Source organism: Labrus mixtus, chromosome 1 (assembly GCF_963584025.1).
Source record: "Labrus mixtus chromosome 1, fLabMix1.1, whole genome shotgun sequence".
Classification (NCBI taxonomy): Eukaryota; Metazoa; Chordata; class Actinopteri; order Labriformes; family Labridae; genus Labrus; species Labrus mixtus.
Genome location: NC_083612.1, coordinates 30,423,736 through 30,431,411, shown reverse-complemented (window position 1 = coordinate 30,431,411; position 7,676 = coordinate 30,423,736).

The following is a 7,676-nucleotide window of genomic DNA, read 5'->3' as shown; positions in this document are numbered from 1 at the left end:
AGTGATTGGCTGGAGCGACGGGTCGACGTCATACCTTGGACAGGACGCGGAGCAGAGAATGGGGAAGTGCACAAGGTAGCGTAGGGCTACATGTGGAGCACACCGGCCTGTTTACTGTCCCACTGAGTGTGATGCATGTGTGCATGGTCTGACTGACACACCACCACCACAACAACAACAACAACAACAACAACAACAACAACAACCACAGCAACAATACACTACGCATAAACATGTTTAACTTTATGAAAATGATTGTATTTTCATTTATTTCTGTTTCATTGCGATGTTCGTTTAGTTTTATCTCAGCAACGTCTTTTATTCTTCAGTGTCCGCTGACTTTTTTCTCCGGATGTAATCTACTTCCTAGTGTGTCGCTAGTGATTTTAAAAAATAACAGTCCTACATTTGGTGGTTATTCAAGCTTATTCTAAAACTGAGAGAAGTCTCAGTAAATGAAATACAGCACGCTATGTGAATAACGTGCAACATGGATTTTTGTTGCAGCCCAATGTTGTTTTCACTTTTACATGGCACGTATTTTCAACCTTTGCAAGATATTCATAGACTGACCGTACATGTATCAACTCTTTCCATCACACAACAATAGCTGCGTTTGCCCGTTAACTCCTATCATCATCATCATCAACAACAACATTTATTGAAGTTCTCGGAGAGATCATATGTGGACTTTAACAGCCACTGAGGAGATAGAGGCTTTAAAAAAGGCATGTGCGAGTAGGCCTGCATATTTGTTGTTTTGTTTATAATTGGAGCATGCTCGGTGTGCAACAGGTGTGGACAAGAACAGGTGCAGACAGGTCCCACTCTGCAGACCTGCACACTTTCTCATGATGTCTTTTGGCAGCAGAAGTATAAACTCTGATGTTATAAGACATGCAGGCTTAGTTCTCTGTCAGGGATTTAAAGCTCATAAACAAACAAAACAAATGTGCTTCACCTTCCGCTGAAAACGTTTTTATTTCCACAGCTCTATAAAGTTGTCATCCGCTGCTCGTAATGGAGCTTCAGTGTCCCTTTTACTGAGGCTAAAAGCCTCTGAGCCTCTTTCACAACCTCTGATGTGTGTGTCAATTTGAACAAGACCTGTGAGTAAATGGACAACCGCGCCACCGCCTGTCTCTCAGGAAGAGACCGGGGCGGAGGGCGCAGGTACGGGGGCCGGTCAGGACTGGCTGTGTTTGGGGCCATTATTTGGAGGGAACAACCATTAAGAGGCCTCGATACTGTGCAACGCAGCAGGGTGCTCGACATCCGCGCTGGAAACCGCACGGCTTGGTCCCTGCTTATCAGGCTGTCAATAAAACGAGATGGGATGCAGCGGTCGGGCCAGGTGCTCCCTTTCCCTTCCCACACAGCCGCGCTCTCCAGAAGCAGATCAGGCGTGAACGCAAATCTGTCCAGCCGGTTTTCCCTCTGCCGTCACCACGCTGCTGCACAACGCCACCTCTCCCCCCTCTCCCTCCCTCTCTCACCCACACACACTCACACTAAACAACACTGACAGGAATTTTGTATGCATATATGGAAAATATTTTGCAACTCAAATGACGGTGACAGTAAATATCTTCCTATATTTGCATGAAATCCCAATGCCCAGCACTCATGCATATTTATCAATCACAGCCATTTCTAGAGAAGTAAAATATCTGACATAATGTGGTTGCGTGGAAAAGATGAAGGAAACTTATGGAAAGTGTCTGCAATCTAAGGGGGGGGGGGGTCTCGTTTCCACGCTCTTAGTGATCAAATTTGAAACAAATTGTGTAATGATCGACCTCCCCTCTCTCGCCATGCAGAACATCATGCTGCCATAGCCTACGCCTCATGAGCTTATTGTTTACTGCCGCTGTAGCAGACAGAGAAAAATGTCCAGAGGACTGACCGAGCACGTTACCAGAAAGCAAAAGGTGTAGCCTAGTGCTGAGTGCAGAGCTAGTGCAGCGTCCACACTGGGGGGGATCCACCTTCCATCTAAATTAGGATTAAGCTCCAGGGAGACCAGGAGGTAAGGTTTTTATCTGATCTTCAAGTTTAAACTGGTTTTGAAATGGGCCCTCAGATGGGTTGACACTTTGCTAGATGCGTAAAGTTATGGACTTTGAATCTTGATTCTGTATATATATTTATATATATATATTTACAACCATTTATATATATATTAAAAAAAATCTTGATTCGCTTGAATTAGCGTAAACATTTCAAAGAAAGGCCAAAGTTAGTCCATATGCAGCCTGTTTTTTCAAGGAGTGTAAAACTGTCAGGCCGGTTACTAGTGTGCAGAGATGTACAAATTGGTCATTTAATATTTTCAATGTAAGATAGTGTCCACAGATAATACTGCCTAATTACCCCCCCCCCCCCCCCCCCCCCCCCCACACACACACACACACACACACACACACACAGACACACACTCCTCTCTCTCTCTCTCTCTCTCTCTCTCTCTCTCTCTCTCTCCCCCTGTGTGAAATGTTTTAATAAGCCCTACACGCTCTGTGTGCAGAGTTTGATTTGTTTTCTCTCCATGCTCCCCGGCCCTGGATCGAGACATTAGCCGAATTCCCCCGGGGTGATTGGATGCAATTTGTCCGGAGTAGACAGGCACGTCCTGGATGTTAGGAATTCACTCTGGCTCAACGTGACAAGTCTGACTTCGATCTACAATTGCATCTGAAAGTGCAGCGAGCGGAAAGATCCCATGCCATTAAGTGTTCTTCTTCCCTCCTTTTTTTCTCGCAAAAATAACGAGATCCTCAAATTGGCGCACATATATTCATAATAATTCCATTTGCGACACTTCTAATCTGCTAGTGAGGCCTTTGTGCAGGGCTAAATTCGGGCTGTGTCTGTAGTGATGCACATGGTCAGTCCTCCGAGAGAGACTGGAGAGAGGGAGTCCAAACGAGGGGATAGTATGCCCCAAATCTATGACCCTTTAAATTAGATTAAAGATTGACAGTGGGCTGGGTTTAAAAAAAAAAAAAAAAAACCTAAGACTGACACCTGCCACGCAGACTTCCCTGTGATTGATTGTGATGCTTCGTGCTGGCAACAATAATGCTGCTGTTTTGCGCAGGGCTGAGTAGGCGCATTTATCACTCGCTTGCCAGGAGTGGCTGAAGTCAGTGTCCGTGTCGCACTGTGAGCTGACAGGGGAAAATGGGAGCTAACGAGGTTGTCAGATGTCCTGACAAGACAAATGAGAGCTCGTCACTCCCTGCGCTTTAATAACGTTTAATGGAAACGTATTGCACCGTTCAAAATAAAGTGTTACACATACTGGGGTCTGGCGGCGACGCACTTAATTACGCACGGCGAGGTAAATTACGCATCAACTGAAGGGTGTTGGCCTGGATTCAGCACCACCAAAGAGGAGTGTATCTATGTAACACCTATGCTATATAGTTAATAGACCAATACGAACTGGGATTTTTGTGTTGGGAAAAAGTATTTTTTCCCCCCACAAATAATTGAACAGAACTGCCTATCTAGCGCGTGGTTAGTTTAGCCCCATAATGTCTTTCCAGAGCTTATCATAGCAACAGTTGGAAAATATTTTAACATTTAAAATAAAGAAATATGACCGGTAAAGCATGCACTTTAATTCAGCAAAAACCCATTTGTACCTGGTATAAACTTAATTAATTAATTTTAAAACCAGTCAAAGACCTCACACGTTTTTAAATGAATTGATATGGTCGCGACTTTCTCCTGCTTATTTCAATCTTAAAGACATACAACAGATACCACAATGAAGCTCAACTTACATTAAAGATTAAAAAATCTTCTAAGACTCATATGTACCTTATATAATATGCGTGCGCGTGGACATATGCCCCTGCCTCTAAAACCAGACTGATTTCCATGCGTAAACGTTTGGATGAAATGTCCCTCTCTCCTCGTGTCAGTCTTTTCAGTGGTCTGCACTAACTGGGGTTTCCCCATCATCACACGTGTTAAGGGCTGTGATGTGACTGATTTTTGTGAGTACCGTTGAGCGCTGAGGTTGTGCACTCTTCTGTGTAATTCATGGTGCGCGATATCGCCAACACACGGTATGGTAGTTATAGTCATGATACATGATCCCCAGGGCAGGGCTGATGTTGGGCTTTAACAAACCCTCACAGAGGCTCTCTTGAATTATTTACACATTTTATAATCTCTACTTTTTAATTTTTCTGATAATTACTTTTTATTTTAAACAGCCTTGTTCACACAGTTGAGCACCAAGAGTGATCTGCTCTTCTGTCCTGGTTTCTGTGTTGTTGACTCTTTATGATGCTTTCTGGGTAATCAGCTGACTCACAGTTACCGGAATCAACATGTTTTTTTTTTTCCGATGACAAATAAACAAGTCATCCAATCATTAAGTTGAAATCAGCTGGGGAAACTAAGGACAAATTAATAACACAGAATGAAGAAATAGGACTTTTAAAAAATGACATCATCTGAATATCACACTGCAAAAAGGCAGCTCAAGCTTTCCACACGTAAACACGTTATACCAACTATGATTAATATAAAGTAAAAAAATATATATATATAACTGGAGCCTATACTGCATGTTAGCCTCAAAAGAGAGGATAATCCGGATCTCTCCTACATTTCATGAAACAATTGTTCACACAAGCTCACCTCAGCATTCAACAAGCTCGGTGGATGACAGGTGAAGGGATGGAATTTGGAAAGATCTGATTGATTCCTTAAAAGGAGGGTATGTACAAATAAACAGGAGAGCATTTGACTAATGTTATCACCTGGCCTGTGACAGCCTGTGTGTGCAGGGTCAGAGAGGTACGAGCACCTGCTGCAGAGGAGCAGCGAGAGGAGATCCGAGGAGGGAAAACATAATAATGAATAGATACATAGATACATAGACAGACAGACAGACAGACAGACAGACAGACAGATATTATACAAACAAACCTATAGCTCCCAGCAGTAGAGGAGTCAGAACATAAAACAGAAAATGTGACAAACTCCTCGCACATCTGTGTGATGTGTATAAATGGATGCAGCGGCGCAGCGCTGAACGTGAACTCACACAGATAACTGGGCGATGTAAAACAACACACACTAAATCAGGCAATAACGACGACAAACCGTCTGGAAAATGGAAGCACACAGTGCAGCGAGAAATCACTTCTCGTGTCTTCTTCCCTCCTCTTCTGGATCCGGATGACAAATCCTTTCCTTGAGTAAATATTTTGAGGATAATTGAACTGATTGTTATTTGCAAGTTTTCTCTGTCTTGAATATAAAAGCGACAGCGTGCCTGTACGCACTCATAATGACTTTCGGACCATTGGGAATATATGTAGGGCCTATATTCATAATGTGGCAAATTCTAAATCACTAATATACAATTCAATGTGTGTCAGATTATATTATTTATTTCGCTTTTTTTTTATTTCCCCTGCAAAAAATATCCGAAATAAGGAGCATTTGGGGGACACAGTGTCTCCCAGAGGTCAAGAAAAAGCTCGTCGTTAAGATGTGACATTCGCTGACCTCTTCACTCAAGACTACCAAACTCTTGAGGGAAGTGCACGGATTTACAAATAAAAAGAAAAGGGAATAAAAAGAAGAAAAAAAGTGGAAAGGAGAAAGCATTGAAAGGAGTGTTTGACAACATGGCTGTGTCTCATTCTGGAGACACTTTGTTGTGCCTTGAACATATAGATCATTGAGGACTTCTGTGAGAAAAATAAAGATAAGTTTCGGGTCAGCGCGTCACTATTGATCTTATTCACTCCATCCCTCACTGGCCGGTTATTCAGCAGCACCCCGCTGTGGATACACACTACACTCCAGCCTATACAGTGTTAAGCCTACAGAGTGGCTACAGAAAGCCTCTGTATAGACCTGAAACGTTTCTAAATCTAATCACAAACGAACCGTAATTAGACAAGTAATTACCGGCGTAATTAACAGCCTCTTTCTGCTCGCTGTGCTTTGATATGGACGGGCGGAGAGCTGTGCGCCAGGCAGCAGCGGATAAAGTCTTTATTATTATTGCTGAAAACCCATCTGGTAATAGTCTTGCCCGAGACCTCCTCCCTCCTAATCAAGGTTTTAATTAAAGACGGTTGAGGGCCATGGAGAACATGAAGGCCAGTAATTAAGACTAACATTGGACCCTAACAGATGCAACCCTCCTCCTGCGTTGGAGCAGAAAAAAAGGAGGAAGACGCGCACATACGTTAGTGCAGAGATGTTATGTTAAATATATAATGATGGTTAAACCAAGACTGGCGTTTGCTGATGATTTAAACGAAACAATGTTTTTTCTTATGTAACTTTCCCCAGATTCAGCGTATATTTAGTCTGATGTCAGATTATACAAGGGGAGTTAAATCTATTAAATTCAATAACAAGTGGGCTACCACCAGCTTCACAGTGCGTACTTTACACTTAACAATATAGTAGGTCTGTGAGATCCCAGGAACATTCCTGTTTAGTGAGCGGAGCCTCGCAGCCCTCGGTGTTTGTTTTCATATTTCTCTGTCATGTATTGATTTGAGGACAGCTCTGGGGTTTTGTCGCAGGAGAAAGCCCCCGGTCACCCTGCATTAGTGTGATGCCTGCGCACTATATAGCCCGACATGTGAGGGTCCAAACAGAGAGAGAGAGACGGGGGACTGGACAATGTCATCATTATATACTGGACACACACGGGAGTGCGGTTCAAGTCGCGCGTAAAAAGTTGGATCACACGTTATATTGTTCCAGTTTAAGGAGCGATAAGATAAATAGAAAGTATTGTAGAGCCTATTTATCAGAGGTAATGATTTATTTCTTAATTGGAGCTGTCGGGACGATACAAAAAAATACATGAGATTGCGGATAAACATTCAGTTTTGAACAGAAGTTATGATACAACAAATGTATCATACATGATTGATCGAAGGTTTCAGTGTAGGTTAAAAAAAAACTGAAGAGTAAAATCGAAAAGCAAATAATCTAGATTGCGATTCCAATCCTGTACAACATGTTTACTATGGAATTATTTTTGCATGCTTTCTGCGTAAAGGTGCACCTCGTGTATTAACACAGAAGCTTCTAACTGAGCCTGCTCCAAATCAAACACACACCACGTTATACAAAATGCAATAAAAGTGTGTCATGTATGTGTGTGTGTGTGTGTGTACTTATGAATATTCATCACATCCTCTTCAATCAGTCCCCCACTCATCCCCCTTTTCCTCCTACGCGCTCCCACACACTAAGAGACTTCCTTCGTAAGTTGCATTGTGGAAGTTCAGAGTTGCCCCTCTTCAGATGGGCAAGCAGATGGGTCGATGTTTAGCCAAAAAATCCCCCCCCCCCCCCCCTCCACAAAATAGCCTGGCTGCTCAGCCACCACTGGAGAGGGCCTACAGGAAGGCTGCACTTTGGCTTCTCGACCTCGTCGCACGCTGCCAGAACAAACGGCAGACCTAAAAACGGGTCCAGATTCAGGAGTGGGAGAGGAAGCCTTATGACAAAATAGTCCTCATTCTCAAATGATGCGAAGGCTTATGGGAGATGAGGTCTAATGGTGCCACTTTAACAACTAACTTAGGCCTAGAGAAAAGTATGTAATGATAACAAAAGGAGATTTTATTATTTATAAAGATTCATATAGCTAATTGTATTCATTTCTTAAATTT